At 38.2% G+C, this 15,796-nt stretch overlaps 2 non-coding genes across 2 annotated transcripts; one reads left to right on the top strand and one right to left on the bottom strand.

Moving 5' to 3' along the window:
* The first annotated feature begins 622 nt into the window (after positions 1-622).
* Positions 623-694, top strand: TRNAA-CGC (transfer RNA alanine (anticodon CGC)). The gene has a single exon. It is a non-coding gene; the product is annotated as a tRNA-Ala (tRNA).
* A 291-nt stretch (positions 695-985) lies between these two features.
* On the bottom strand, positions 986-1,056 carry TRNAG-GCC (transfer RNA glycine (anticodon GCC)). The gene has a single exon. It is a non-coding gene; the product is annotated as a tRNA-Gly (tRNA).
* Between the last annotated feature and the right edge of the window lie 14,740 nt (positions 1,057-15,796).

The raw sequence follows: 15,796 nt of genomic DNA, 5'->3' as shown, positions 1-15,796 counted from the left end.
GAGAATAGCGGTGTCGCTTTCTTTCTTTCAGTTTGGGTCCCAGGAAAAAGAAAAGCATGTTGCGAAATCATTTTCATCTCCAAGAGTTGACTGTAACCCCGATATACTCCAATTTGTGGGGATTTGGCGTGAACACAGCTTTTTCCAGGGGTGAGAGTTTATTTTGGGGGTGGGGACTGTACCCATAAACATATGAGGTTTTGAGGTGCGCACAGATGGTCCCCACCGCTCTACTTCAAAAGCAGGTCTCCTGGGCACCAGGGCTTGCGGCGCGTTCCGGAAGCTGCGTCGCGGCTGGAGTCACCCGCAGAGGACCCCGGCTCTGGGAAGCACTCAGTGCGCGTCGTCCCGCCCAGTGGCCGGGCGAGGCGCCGGATTCCCCCCTTACCGAGCTCCAGGCGCCCGGCAAGAGTGCTTAGAGGATGGTTGGTTCTCGCTGCGTCCCAGACTGCTGGCTGCGCAGAGTCCTGCTGCACCACGGGAAGCGGCTAAAGACGGGAGCAGGAAAGGTAGACCCGTAGAAACACTAAACAAAATAAACTTTTAAAATACTAATGTAGAAATTTGATTTGTGCCCAATGAGATGAATGAAGATCTATAACAGGAAAGCAGACTCCGGCTGGGGGATGTAGCTCAGTGGTAGAGCGCGCGCTTCGCATGTGTGAGGTCCCGGGTTCAATCCCCGGCATCTCCAGGCAGCCAGTGCCACTTTTCCTTCCGTTCACATTCGGCAACACACTGTCTTTATTCTATTGCTTTACATAACTTTTGCTCACGTACCCTAGGACGCACAAAAACAATCTAAATGAGAAGCCAAAAAAGAAAGGAAGAAACAATGAAGGTTAGGAAAACAGCCCTTTCGATTGCCTGAAGTAAAAGTGAAACTGGAAAGTTCCTTTGATCAGTATGTCTTTATTTGCATGAAGTAAACATTACGTGCAGTTTTTAAACCCGTTAAACCGGAAATGGAAGTAAAAATACAGACTGCATTGGCCGGGAATCGAACCCGGGCCTCCCGCGTGGCAGGCGAGAATTCTACCACTGAACCACCAATGCTTACAGGAGAACAGCCTTTCTACATATTTCTAAAAGAGATATTTTCAGATATGTAATGATCCTTTTTTGTAACCATATAGTATTTATATATTCATTTTTAGGGAAAGTAATATAACACTTAAATAATTATCAAAAATATTAACAAAAAATTAATATTTATTTTTAAAATCTCAATTTATGTTAAACTTTATGAGGAGATTCGTCTGAAGCTGTCCTCGGTGAAGGGGACAAATGAAAATTTTATATATATAAAGGATTACACAATTACTTCACTATATCTTCAGACAAATAGTTTACAACAGCTCATTCCTTTAAAAAAATCATTTTAGCTATTAAGACAAATACATCATGATATTTGTCAGGGATGGGGAGTAGGGACAAGGGAGCAGTGAAGGAAAACTGAGATCCCGAACCAAGTTATAAGGCTAAACTGGAATTTCTGTGATGTAAATAAGGAACTGTGAAGCACGGTGATTCTAGCAGTCACCTAATTCTATAAACTGCCCCCTTAAATGTGAATGACTTTTCAACACTAATAGTATCAATCTGATCCTTTATCCTTAGTTTCTATGAAAAGTAAAATTGAAAGCCATACAACAAAAATAGATGAGGGGGAGAAGGCAAAGTGAAAAAAAAAATGAATTTATGGAAATGATCTAAATACAAGATAGAAAGCTTTGGATTTAGGCATCATTGGCCTTTTATCTCTGAAAGGAAATTTCTAACAATTTTCAGGCTCACTGAAGGCCGAGGAGGATATTTGGGAAAAGTATGGGAAAATAACAGTAAGCACATAGCAGTGTCTATGTGCTGAGCTATGTAAGCACGTTACACATGGATTTCAACCCAGTAAGGTTAGTATTATAATTACTCCAACTCAATAAATGAGAAACAGAGGCTCGTGGAAATATTGGAACCCACGTAGTATATTTAACATCTAGGTGTTCAGCCACCACCTGTTCTGCCTACAGTAGAATAAATCACTGTATACTTGCTCTGGAATACTGCATGGAGCTCAGGATATTATACATCAAGAATAGTAGAGCTAGAAAAGGAACATAAAAGGCTACTGAAATCATGTAAGAATTTCTGTTAAAATTTATTTTTAAGGACTTTTTAGGATGTTGGATGCAGAAAAAAGTTGAAGATAAATATCTTACAGGACCATAAAGACATGAAAGATATAGACTAAGGAAGCAGAAAAGCTAGAATCCAATCCCAAGTGACCTGTTGGAAAACAAGGTCAAATCATTTTCTTCTCTGAACATTAGTCCTTTAAGATGAGAGAGCTGAAGGAGAGCTGGTTTTTAAATTGCATTCTGAAGGGCTCCAGCTTTCCAGAAGGGCCTCAGGGCCCTGGCTGGTAAGGCCCCGTTTTCTTTGGGATGGAGGGGTGTCACTTCTACCAGCTCATTTTTAAACTCTTCCATTTATTTGCATTTGTTTGATGGGTCACAAGCCTGAAGTAAAAGAAAACTTTGAAAAGCCCTGAACTAAATGACCTAAGTTCCTTTGAACTCCTAAATATTATGATTCAAAATAAAATAACAATTTAAAAAAAAAAATCCTCAATGTGAGAAACACTACCAAGAGTTTAAAACAGGTGGAAGGAATCAAATAAGAAGTATGATGTAATGGCAAACATTATTAGCTGCCTACCAAAGGCCATTTTACTTTCTTCCTTAGTAAAGTTAGGACCAATCTACTTAACCCCAGGGACAAATATGGTACACAAAGCCAGTTATCCCATTTTCCTTTCCAAAGATTTACGTAGGATAAGTTTCTTGTCAGTTCCTGCCAATAAGAGGGAAATATGGTCAGCTAGGAGCTTCTGGGAAAAGATGAGAGATCTCTACTGCCTTTTCATGCCTGCTTGTAACACTGCCATATGAAGCATGATGCTTGGAGCTCCCCAGATATCTTGTGACCTGAAGGATGACCAAGGATGACTCAGCAGGAAGTCAAAGACATTGCACCATCTTGGAATGTTCTCCTTTCAGAATTTTGGTTAGGAAAGATCTTTATTGTCTAAGCCTCGATGAGTTGGACATTTTGTTACCAATAAAGTTTTCTTTTACTTCAGGCTTGTGACCCATCAAACAAATGCAAATAAATGGAAAGGTTTAAAAATGAGCTGGTAGAAGTGACACCCCTCCATCCCAAAGAAAACGGGGCCTTACCAGCCAGGGTCCTGAGGCCCTTCTGGAAAGCTGGAGCCCTTCAGAATGCAATTTAAAAACCACATCCCTCTTCAGTTCTCTCATCTTAAACAACTAATGTTCAGAGAAGAAAATGATTTGACCTTGTTTTTCAACAGGTCACTTGGGATTGGATTCTAGCTTTTCTGCTTCTTTAGTCTATATCTTTTATATCTTTATGCAGCCAAAATCATGCAGGGTGTGTATGCATGTGTGTGTGTCCAGAAGTTCACACACTTTCTGATACAAATCTGGGACAAATATTCTATTCTGTAGAGAACAAATATCTTGAAATTTGAGTAAGGCTAATTCCTCCCCAAATCTGTGTTTCTCTGTCACAATGATAGCAATGAGAAACAGGTCTAGGCAAATATTTCTTTTGCCACTGTGTTTAATTTGGGAGTGGATATGTGACCATACCAGGGACAATGAAATCCTTACCAAAATGTTCTTGCCAGGACTATAAGCAAAGAGTACCTTTCACCTGGAGTGAACAAACAGTTTTAATTTATAGCTGAAGTGGCTGATGCTAGTTTGCTTGTCCGAGAAAGAGAGAGAGACAGAAATATGGACATCTACAATGTGACATTGAGTCCCTAGAAGCTTCCATGCCTGACTGGAACAAATTCTGGATTTTGATTTATGTGAATCAGTAAAGTTGTCTTTAGACAATAAGTTGTTTTTATTTCTTTAAAGTTAGCTTAAATAGCATTTATATTACTTGCATCTGAACAAAATAAATTGTGAAGCTATTTTAACATAACATAGTAAAATTAGAGAACTCATTACTCCAGAATGTGGTATAGATTGAAAATATAAAAGCCTGAGAAAAGTTTTAAAAAATTCATGAGTGGTAAAGTTATAAAGGGACAGTAAAACCCATGAGGAAAATTTGAAGGACTCATCCCTAGTTTGATGGAATAAAGTTACTTCGGTAGCAAGGAAAGCCACTGAAGATTTTTTTTCAGCAAAAGGATCAGAGCATTTGAAGGGATGACCTGGCAACAATGTGTTAGAGAAATGAAAGTTAAAAGTAGATAAACTCACCCAAGAGGTGGTTATAATGGGAGTGGAGAGGAAATGATGGCCTGAACCAGGGTAAGGGCTCTAGTGTGAGGTTCGTGGCAAGGTGGAATGAGGAAAAAAAAAATGAATGTAGGAATCCAGCTAAGTGACTAGAAGAACAGTGGTATATTGTCTGGAAGTCAGGAGGAGAAGACACTAGAAGGACAGAGTGGGACAAAAGTGTTCGCTTTGGAAATACTGATGCAAGTAGGGGGATATGCCTCCTGGGCGGTTGACATCTAAATCTGGAGAAAGCGAGGCAGCGGAGTGGGGAGACCACTGCACAATGAAAGGTAAGCGTAGACATGAAGGAGATCACAGAAAGAGAATAGAGCTGAGGGCAGAGATTTTAGGGATTTCAGGGAGTGGAAGGTGCTGCGGAGCCAACAGTAGAGAAGCAGAGGAGTGTGGTGTCAGAAATCTGTGGAGACCTGGCTTTCAGGCAGGCAGAGCCCACCCCCCATCTTCTAATTCTCAGTACCACATCATGACAAAGGCAGGTGTTATTATATCTCATAGATGCACTCTGTATTAGTCCTGTTTCACATCTGAGAGGCTACGGCAGACGGTGATTTTGTTATTGGTACAGCCAAGCATGGAAAGACCACAAGATGGCCAACAGTGCCTTGTGGGTGGCACACACTAACACTTTCCCTGGTCTGCTGCCATCCCACGTTCTGATGAATTGCCCCCAGTGGGATTGGCAGAAAGGAAGAAAACAGGGCATGCAATGACGTGTTACACAATCGCCTCTTTTAAGAAACCTGATCATTGTGACAGCCCAATGGGCAGACAGGGGATTGTAAGTTGCATCATAGCCTCTTGAAATACTTGTTCAAGGCACCTAGTCTCTGGTTGGTGTTGGCTCACTGTGGAAATGTGACCAGAAAAATGTCATCTGAAGAAAGTAAACCATTAAGAAACAGAAATAGTTCATATAATAAATACACAGCCACCAAAGCACTGACTTTTTTTTTTTTTTGAACTTGTGAGTGATTGTATTGATTTAATACACACAGCTTATTTCTGTCCCAGGTTACAAACTAGCCCTGGGGAAATGGTGGAACCAGTCATTTGGATTGCCCTTTACTGGCTGGGAATTAAATCATTACTTATTCCATTTTAGAATCACAAGTAGTACCCCAAGGCCTACTTTCCTAAGGATTAAAACCAAGGCATGGAAATGAGGAATCCAGATGTAATTCTCAGATGCATGCAGATGTTGAGAAGGCAGCGATTTTTCCTGGAAAGCTGTCATTGAAAATCATCCTGTTCATGTTCCGTTCATTCCTAGACTTCCAGCATGTTCCAACTAGTCAACAAGTCTGACTTCCCCCCTTTAAAATGGTACTGAAGCTTGCTGTTCTTCCTCGTGCTCATCCCTTCTACCTAGTGCAGAACCTTACCGGCTCACTCCCTAGGCTCCTGGAGAACGTCTGATTTATTTCCTTTGCCTTCTTGCACACTGCTAAATTTTCCTTTTCTCTCTCCTACTCCTTTCCTTCCTCCCTATCTCTCTCTGTTTTTTATTCCATTAATTTTTGAAAATTCAAATATTCCTTCATTGCTGGTTCAATAATTGACTTGATTTCAAATCTATACAGTCCTCAGGGTAGAGGAAATGTAGGTGTAAATTTATTTTTCCTTTTCTTGATACCCATCATTGGGTACAGCATTTATTTAAATACTTGAGCTATGCCCCTTGGCTACGTATCATCTCAGTGCAGAAATGGTTTTCCCTTTCCTTCCCAAAGGTCCTCTCTTCTTCCTCACAAGTCATTTGGTCTTTCAAAATATATTTCTTTTCATAAATAACTCATGCATATGGTGCAAAATTTAAAAGGTACAAGAGTGTGCTAAAAGTTTGATGGTTGCAAGATAGGAGAGAGCTTGGGGAGATGGATGAAAAAAGGAGACAGGATTAAGAAGTACAACCTGGGCCTGACCAGGCTGTGGTGTAGAGGATAGAGCATCAACGTAGGACACTAAAGACCCAGGTTTGAAACTCCAAGGTGCAAGACTTGGGTGCAACCTCATCAGCTTGAGTGTAGAGTTGCCGACTTGAGAGTGAGACCAAAGACATGATCCCATGGTCGCTGTCTTGGGCCCAGGTTCACTGGCTTGAGCATGAGGTCACTGCCTCTGCTTAAGCATCCCCCACCCCCGTCAAGGCACAAATGAGAATGCAATCAGTGAGGGACTAAGGTGCTGCAACTACAAGTTGATGCTTTTCACCTCTCTCCCTTCCTGTCTGTCTCTCTCACCAAAAAAATAAAAAAAAGTACAAATTGGTAGTTACAAAATAGTCATAGTAATGTGAAGTAAAGCGCCCGGGGGTCCCCAAACTACGGCCTGCAGGCCGCATGCGGCCCCCTGAGGCCATTTATCCGGTCCCCTCCGCACTTCCACCTCCTTCATTGGTGGTCAGTGAGAGAGCATAGTTCCCATTGAAATACTGGTCAGTTTGTTGATTTAAATTTACTTGTTCTTTATTTTAAATATTGTATTTGTTCCTGTTTTGTTTTTTTTACTTTAAAATAAGTATGTGCAGTGTACATAGGGATTTGTTCATAGTTTTTTTTATAGTCCGGCCCTCCAACGGTCTGAGGGACAGTGAACTGGCCCCCTATGTAAAAAGTTTGGGGACTCCTGGCCTAAATATTGTAATAGCTATGAAGGGTATCATATGGGTTCTAGGAATTATTGAGGGGACAGCTTTGTAAATTATATAAATGTCTAATCCCTATTTTGTATACCTGAAACATATATAATATTGTTGTAATTGAAAAATAAAAAATTGTTAAAAAAAAAAAAAGAGTATATGTTAAAAAGTATGTCTGAATCCCACATGCTCTCCCTGTTCCCGGGCTCCCTTGCTTAGAGACAACTGTTGTCACTAGGTCCTCGTGTTTCCCTCCACAGATGTTCTATGTAGGTACAAATCACACATTCTACTTCTAGGCACAAGTGATACATGCCTTACATGCTGCTGTGCTCATTGCCTTTTTTTTCTTTTTGTTTTAAAAAAAATAGATTTCAGAAAATTTTCCTTCTAAGTGCACTTAGAGTCACCTCTTTCTCTTTAATGGCTCTGTGTTCGTTTGTTACTGCCCTTTACTGACTAGGAATTAAAACATTATTCATTTCATCTCACAATCACACATAGTGCCCTAAGGCCAAGTTTCCTAAGGATTTAGAACCAGGCATGGAAATACAGAATCCAGCTGTAATGCTAAGATGTGTGAAGGTGGTGAGAACATCGTTGAATGAAGGTATCATAATTACCTCAATCAGTTCCTTAGCAAGGCACATTTAATTTGTGTCTGATCCTTTGCTAGTAGAAACCACACAGCAGTGAATACCCTTGAACAAATGCCATTTTGCTCATGTGTGAAAATATCTGCAGGATAAATTCCTAGAAGTGTGACTGCCAAGTCAAAGGGTGAGTGCATTTTACATTTTGATATAAATTGTGGAATTACTCCCCAGAGAAGTCTATATTTTCTTAAACATTGTTTTCATTATATTACTCTTCTGCTCACAAACCTCGTTGGATTCTAATTCCAACCACATTTTCTAAACCTTGCTTGATTCAGAACAAATTTTGTGACTGTACAGTCTCACTTGGTTTAATGCTCTGCTGTCTGCCATGTTGTAATTGTTAATGTTTGAATAAGGTACCCTGGCACTGGACCTAGTTAGATTCTCTAGCCTCCTCAAGTCCCAGGCCCATTATATGTTTTGTTTTGTTTTTTTTAGAGAGAGGAGAGAGAGTGGGAGACAGACATAGAGAAAGGCAGGGATAGAGGAGCAGGAAGCAATTCATAGTTGTTTCTCGCATGTGCCTTGAATGGGCAAGCGCAGGGCCTCGAACCGGTGACCTCAGCATCCAGGTCGATGCTTTATCTATCTACTGTGCCACCACGGCTCAGGCCAGTCATGCATTTTTGCGGCTCTCTGTTACACACAAAATACAGCATGTTCACCCCTCACGATGGTGGCTTTGTTTAACTCGCCTTCTCCATCTTGAAAATCTCCCTTTCTTCTCTGTGTTTATTTCAAATGGTCTTTTCAGCTTTAACTCCTCCTGGGAAACCTTATCCAACTATTCCAACCATCTTAGTTTCATTTTTTGGTCTGACTCCAGAGCTCTGTCTCTTCCTACTTGCACCTTGCAGCCTATCAGTTCTGGTTCTGTCCTTCACATTTCTTTAATATTATTTATTAAATAATAGTATAGTTATTTAATTTATTTTCATAAGTGAGAAGTGTATTTTCTCTAGGCCTGAGTTTCCTTAGGTTTAAAATTAAGATATTGTTCTAGATCCTCAAGATTCTTCTCAGCACTAAGCATCCGTGAACTTTTTATATTGCTTTGAAAGATGATGAGTATGAGGTTGTAGAGAAAATATACAAGTTTGAATGAGTGAAAACACACAGAGTCTAAAAGAAATGGTAGCAGAGTGAATGGAAAGATATTAGTAGAGTTGCTTCCCTTCCCTTCCCTCTCCCCTTTCTCTCCTTTCTGCTCTGGCAATCAGTGGCTCAATTGGTTTGAGCATGGCCCCAGGCGCTGTGGATAGCTCTGTTGATTCCAGCAATGGCCCTAAATAGGGATTACCCTCATCTGGAATCCCAGGAGGATCTTGATAGGAGCTCATGTGGGAATCTGTCTCACTATTTCCTCTACTTTCACTTAAAAAAAATAATAATACTCGTAAAAAATTATAGTATAGGAAGTCACAGAAAGATCCGCTTTCCCTGTGTTCAAACCTGACCACCCAGTGCCCTGCTGGCGCTCCATAGCACCTTTGTTTGCAAATTCTGGCTTTTTAGGGATGTATATCTTGTGGTTTCTTTTTTCCTATTGCCTTGGACTTGCTATTAGAAATTATTGTCAACTCCATTGCTTCCTAGGACTCCCTCTTTTGGGTATTTACCTCCTTTAACCCACCAAACACTCTCTAGGCTCAGTTTAGCTCACACTCAAGGATTCCGTTTAAATGCAGCTGGCCTAGGGAGTTAGGCCAAGCAATGCTTTGTAAAACTTTCTGCCCTCTCAGCATTTTGCACAAATTTGGTTTTCAGTATTTGCTAATATAATGGCCAAATCCATCTTTCAAGTTGTTTGTAAATGCCTTGAGCTTTTTCCATCCAGGATTGAATTATCCTAGCAGTGAAGTTCAATAGAAACATACAGATTTAACTTTGCTTGAACACTAAGGACCATTAACACATGTTTTATTTTTTATTTACACTCATTTATTGTAAGTGGCTGTATTTCATAGTCATATGTTGTTTGACTCCACTTTACTCCTTAGCATTCATGACCATCTTATCTTTAGTTTATGTTTAAAATTAGGTTAATATTGCTATTAGTTACTTAGAGACCTCTTTATTCTTTCCCTTTCCTCTATTATATTTATAATATATATTTACCCCCAAAGGATATTGTGTTGCTGAGAGGAATATTACATTTTGTCAATTGACTGGATGTCTAACACAGACTAATTATTAATTATTTCTCATTTAATGTGACTGTTTTCCCACTTCTAAGACTACTTCTATGTAGTAGAGAAAAATACAGTAATAGGGTTGGCGAAAATAAGTAAAACTCCATATAGCATTCTTAAGAAACCAGTCTTTGTTCAGCTTGAACTAACAGCAAAATAATTACCTAAAACTAGAACATGTCTAGTTGACAGATGGGAAAACTAGGGATTAAGTAATCTGCTTAAGGTCATTCAAAAAGTAAGTGGAGGGTTGATGTTCTGATTACAGTGCTTATACTCTTGACAACTGATCTGTATACAACATAACAGATTTACTCTAATTTGTACAACTCTCCACATAAAGTTCTGTATGCAGCAAGGAACATTTCTACCAGTTGCATAAACATTGGTTATTCCTTTACTTTTTTAAATGTAGTCTTTTTTTTTAAGGTTTTATTTATTAATTGTAGGCAGAAAGGAAGGGAGAGAGAGAGAGAGAGACCGGAATATCAATCTTTTCCTGTCTGTACCCTCATTAGGAATTAAACCGGCGACCTCTGAGCTTCAGGCCAATGCTCCAACTAATGGAGCTATATGCCCGGGGCTGGTTATTTCTCGTATGCGCCCTGACTGGGCTCCAACTGGTGACCTTGGTGTTGATACAGCACTATCCAGAGCTCTAGGACATTGCTCTATCCATTGCACCACCAGCTGGGCACCTAGTAGTATTGAGTAATAAAGACATGGGCTTATCAGTCCACCTGAGAAAGTACACCCTCATGGCATAGTATAATGATTAAAAGTACAGAATCTGGTCATGCTACCAAAGTTTAAACCTCATCTCCATCTCTAGCTCCGTGACTTAGGCAAGACATTTACCTCTCTGTCTCAGTTTCTTCCTTGATAAAATGGCAGATAACTGTATTTACTTCACAGAGCTGTTATGAGAATTAATAGGCTAACACAAAGTTCTTCCATAGAGTCTGACACATAGTGAGCTTAGCTCAATAAGTGTTAGGTGTTAATAATAAATGAGAATCAGTATTTTAAAATCTGCTTATAATCAGTATAAGAATAAACAACATGGCTGTAAGGACAAATAAATAAAAAACAGAAAAAATACATAGTTGCTAAAATATATTTTTTTTAAGTTAGCAAAAATGGCAGTTTTTATTTCATCCATATTTCATAATCTTTGCTTAGACTTTTTGGGGCTATTTTGGCAGAGGTAATGTCAAAATTAATAATCATAGTGGCCTTTTATATCTATAGTATACTTATGATCATAGGCATTTTACTTTGCAAAAACTCTGGGTCATAGTAACATTTCTTTATTTTATTAGTGTAGTAAGAGGGTTAGAAAAATAAAGCTACTATTTTAAAGAGGCAGAAGTGAAACTGAAACACAAGTGTTTTTCATTCTAAATTGTAACTAGATGGAAGATAAAGCAATTAATATACTTAACACAATTCATGAATCAGCAAAAAGTATTCAATTGGATTGCGTTTGCCTCAAAAACTCAGTCACATCTGCTTAAATAATTTTCATTGTTAAATTTAAAAGTTTTCATGCAAGTGCACAAATCACTTGGAGACAGAGTTTGATTACCCTTATAATTGACTAACAGGACCTTCATGTCATTCTTGCAGTTACTTAAGTTAAAAAATTGTTATACAATTACAGAGAATATCATTAATTTATTTTCATCTTAATGTTCTTAATAAGACTATTTTCAGAACTGATGTTTTAAAAGCAGACTAATAGTTGTTGAACAAATTAAATACAGTTTACTACCTACCCATCTTTTTTTATTCTTCAGGTTTTATACAAACTGAAAGTCAAACCCAACATTTTTGTAATAATCAATGCTGAAGCAGGAGACAGAATCAATGTGAGGTCAAATAGTCACATTAAAATTTAAAGCATAGGTCTATTATCTGAAAGTATTCATAATGCTTCTTACAGATATATCTAAATGTGTTTCTATCCTAAGAAGTATGTGGATCCTGAATAGCTTAGATATTCGTATGCTTTATGGAATAGATGTGACCCAAATGATCTCAAGTTACTTTCTAACTCTGTGGCTCTATGACATTTCAATGGCTTCAGTAGCATCATATTATTGGTGAACTTTATTTTTTTAAAAATCAAGTTTTTACATTCAAAGTGAATGAGATCTAAAAATTTTTTCAAAGGTAATTATATTATTTAGTACTAGCATGACTTTAATAAGTACTTATTTTTTTAAATGATTGTAATTTTAATGAAATTTGTATTAAAAATGAGAAATGACATTATTCCATATGTATTCTAAATAACAATGACAGTCCCAGAAGGTTCAATAGGTCCTTCCTATATGTTGTTAAATAAGGACATAAAGGTATTATACAATATCGAACTAGATTCAGTAATTATATTATTATGATGAGTGCTCCTATTTCCTCCATCTTTTAGACACTATAATGACACGCACTATTATGCAACTGTAAAGGAAGCCATTCAAAGATTTTAAGCAGAAAAGTGGTCTAATTTTATTTAACAGAATTATATGGATGCTGAGTTGAGGATAGAGTAAATGGGGCAAGAAAGGAAGCAATGAGTCGAGTTAAGAGATTATTTCAATAACCTACGCAAAAGATAGTGGAGGCTGGAACCAAGATGGCAGCAGTGATGATACTGAGCAGTTGTTGGACTCTGAATATACTTTGCAACTAGAATCAGAAGTTGGATGCTTCCAAAACTGAGAAAAATTGAGGACCAGATTTGGTGTGGTTTGACTAAGAACCAGTGAGTTGTTACTAACAGACCTGGCATAAGATCTCATGTCTTCTACCTCATCTTATATTTTCCCCCAGACCTCACTTGTATATAAATGGAAATAACTCATCCTTTAAAACCACACTGGAAAAAAAAAATTACTTAAACAAATGTGTCAGAATTCATGGTTTAAAATTAAATGAAAATATTTCAGTGTCTCCCCATGTTTCATATCATTTTATCCTAAAATTCAAACTCATTTGTGTGACATACTGGACAGGTTAGATCTGGATTGACTTTATTTTTGTTTATCCAAGTAGTTAACATCTGACTCTACTCCTTCACTATGCATGTGTTTTTAAAATGATTCCTGAGTGCCTGGTAAGGTGCCAGGTCCTGGAGCTTAGCTATGACCTGACTCCACTGAAACCTCAAATTGGACTATCCTCAGGCACTTGTTTGTACTCCTGGGACACTAATATCAGGTCCACCGGAAAGTTCTGTCCATTTCTATCACAACAAGTTTCGACACGTAAGCACGTTTATTTGGCGCATGTGTGCCTCTCTATTTTTATCACTTAATGTATACATACTGACGTAGAAAATTAACTAAAACAAAGTTGATTCACGTTAGTCTTATGTGTGAAGCGATAGTGTACCCATGGCTACTGATAAAGTTCATTTACGCCACTGTATTTTTACGAATTTCAACAAGGAAAAAAATGCTACAGAAGCATGTAGAAATTTATTGAAAGTGTTTGGTGAAGGTACAGTTTCTGATAGGACATGCAGGAAGATGGTTCGAAAAATTTGAAACAGGTGATTTCGACCTTTCTGATAAGCCATGTTTTGGGCGACCATCTTTGATCAGTGACAATGTTGTTAAGACCATGTTGGAGCAAGATCCTTTTCTGACAACATCGGAGATCGCAGAAAGGCTTAATTCAGCTCAGCAAACCATTTCGGACCATATTCGGAAGATAGGATTGGTGTGGAAATATTCAAGATGGGTGCCACATGAATTAAGTCAGAAGAATTTGGATGATCGAGTCGTCATATGCACATCTCTGCTTGCTTGGAACAAAATTGAGCCCTTCTTGAACCGGATGATAATTGGGGATGAAAAGTGGATTACCTACGAAAACATCATAAGGAAAAGGCCATATTGTGAACCCAGAAAACCTAGCCCTTCCACCTCTAAACCAAATTTGACTCTGAATAAGAGAATGTTGTGTATATGGTGGCACATTCGAGGACCAATACATTATGAGCTTTTAAAACCAAACAAAAAGCTCAATTCAGAGAAGTATTGTCAGCAACTGGATAATTTAAAGACAGCAGTCCAAGAAAAGAAGCCGGTGATGTTCAATAGGAAGAATATCATACTGCATCATGACAATGCCAGGCCACATGCTGCTTCGGGGACTCATCAAAAAATTGCAGAACTAGGCTGGGGAATTCTGTCACATCCACCATACTCTCCGAACTTAGCACCCTCCAACTATCATTTGTTTTTGTGCTTACAAAATTTTTTGAAGGGTAAAAAATTCAAAAATGAAGAAGATATCAAACAAGCACTGGTTCAATTTTTTGCATCAAAAGATAAAACATTTTTCAAAAATGGTATATACAAATTGCCCTCACGCTAGCAAGAAATCATTAATAATAATGGCAATTATATTATGTAATAAAATTTATTGACAGTAAGAAAAATTTGTATTTTGTTTTATTCCAAAAATGGACAGAACTTTCCAGTAGACCGTATACATATCTCTCCTAAAAGGTTTATCACCCTGAATTACATTTATCTGGTTTTCTTGTGTAATAGTCTGGTTTCCTTATAACCTTTCAAGCAATTTTAGTTTAAGATTAAATATTACTTATCTTTGCATTTTCAGAAACTAGCATAATGCTTCACATAGAGTAAGTATTCATTGAAGGGTGAATTAATAAAATTTACTAATAAGAATCTGGCCTTGGACCACTTCCTGGTTTTTTTCCCCCTTTAATCTCATTTTTTACAACATGAAAGGTTAAAAAAAAAAAAGAGCAATGACTGCTGTGTCTGGTTAACTCAATTGGTTAGAACCTAGTGTCCACTATGCCAAGGTTGTGGGTTTGATCCCCAGTCAAGGCAATGTTTCGTTCACTCTCTTTTTTCCTTTTTCTCTAAAATCAATTAATAAGGATTGAAAAATAATAAGTTCTGGCCCTGGCTGGGTTGCTCAATGGATAAAGTGTTGAGCAAGTGCACCAGAGGTCGCGGCTTCAACCCCTACTCAAGGCATGTATGGGAAGCAATCAATGAGCATATAACTAAATAGAACAACTAGCTGAAACAATGAGTTGATGCTTCTCTCTCTCTTTCTGTCTCTCTCAAATCAATGGAAAAATAAAAAAATTTAAAAAGTCCCTGCTATTTTTTAAAAAATTATTTAGAGAGAGGAAGGGAGAGAGACACTGATTTGTTGTTCTACTTGGTTGATTCTTGTATGTGTCCAGATCAGGGAATCAAACCAACAACCTTAGTAAATGGGGAGAGGCTCTTACCAACTGAGGTGAGTGGCCAGGGCCTCCTGCTGTATCTCAAATTTAAAAAAGAATTAACTCACCCCTGGCTGGGTAGCTCAGTTGGTTAGAGCCTCATCCCCATATGTCAAGGTTACAAGTTTGATCCCAGCTCAGGCATACAGAGTAATCAACCAATGAATGCATAAATAAATGGAACAACAAGTCGATGTCTTTTTTTCTCTCTCCCCCCCTTTTTCTATCCTTTTCCTCTTTCTCTAAAATCAATCAATAAAAAATTTTTAATTGCATTAAAAAAAGAAGAGTGAGCCCAGGAAACTCCAGTCTGCCACCCTCAACTCCAATAAAATTAGAATCCCAGGTCTATGCATGCTCTCATCACCCAAGATCTCTCTGTGTGGTCCCAGATGTGCTATATAATTTCCGGTTCCCATAAGTAATAAAGTTTTATCTTTCCAAAGTTTCCTGATGGTTATTGCTGAGCAAGTCTTGCAGTTATAATAACCACAAAGGTTGATCTAGTCACACGTTGGTTAGTGATAGGCTGAGGCCAGTACAAAACATGTATAAATATTAAACATTTGAGAAATATTATTCCATGAATCATAAAATGGCACACAGATTTCCACAAAGCCCTTCTTCTTGACCAGCCAAATGGATCATGAAGCGTTGTAGCTGATAATGAAGCTTAGTTTCAT

The sequence above is a fragment of the Saccopteryx bilineata genome, chromosome 5 (assembly GCF_036850765.1).
Source record: "Saccopteryx bilineata isolate mSacBil1 chromosome 5, mSacBil1_pri_phased_curated, whole genome shotgun sequence".
NCBI classification, from domain to species: Eukaryota; Metazoa; Chordata; class Mammalia; order Chiroptera; family Emballonuridae; genus Saccopteryx; species Saccopteryx bilineata.
This window is presented reverse-complemented; position numbering and strand designations above follow the sequence as displayed.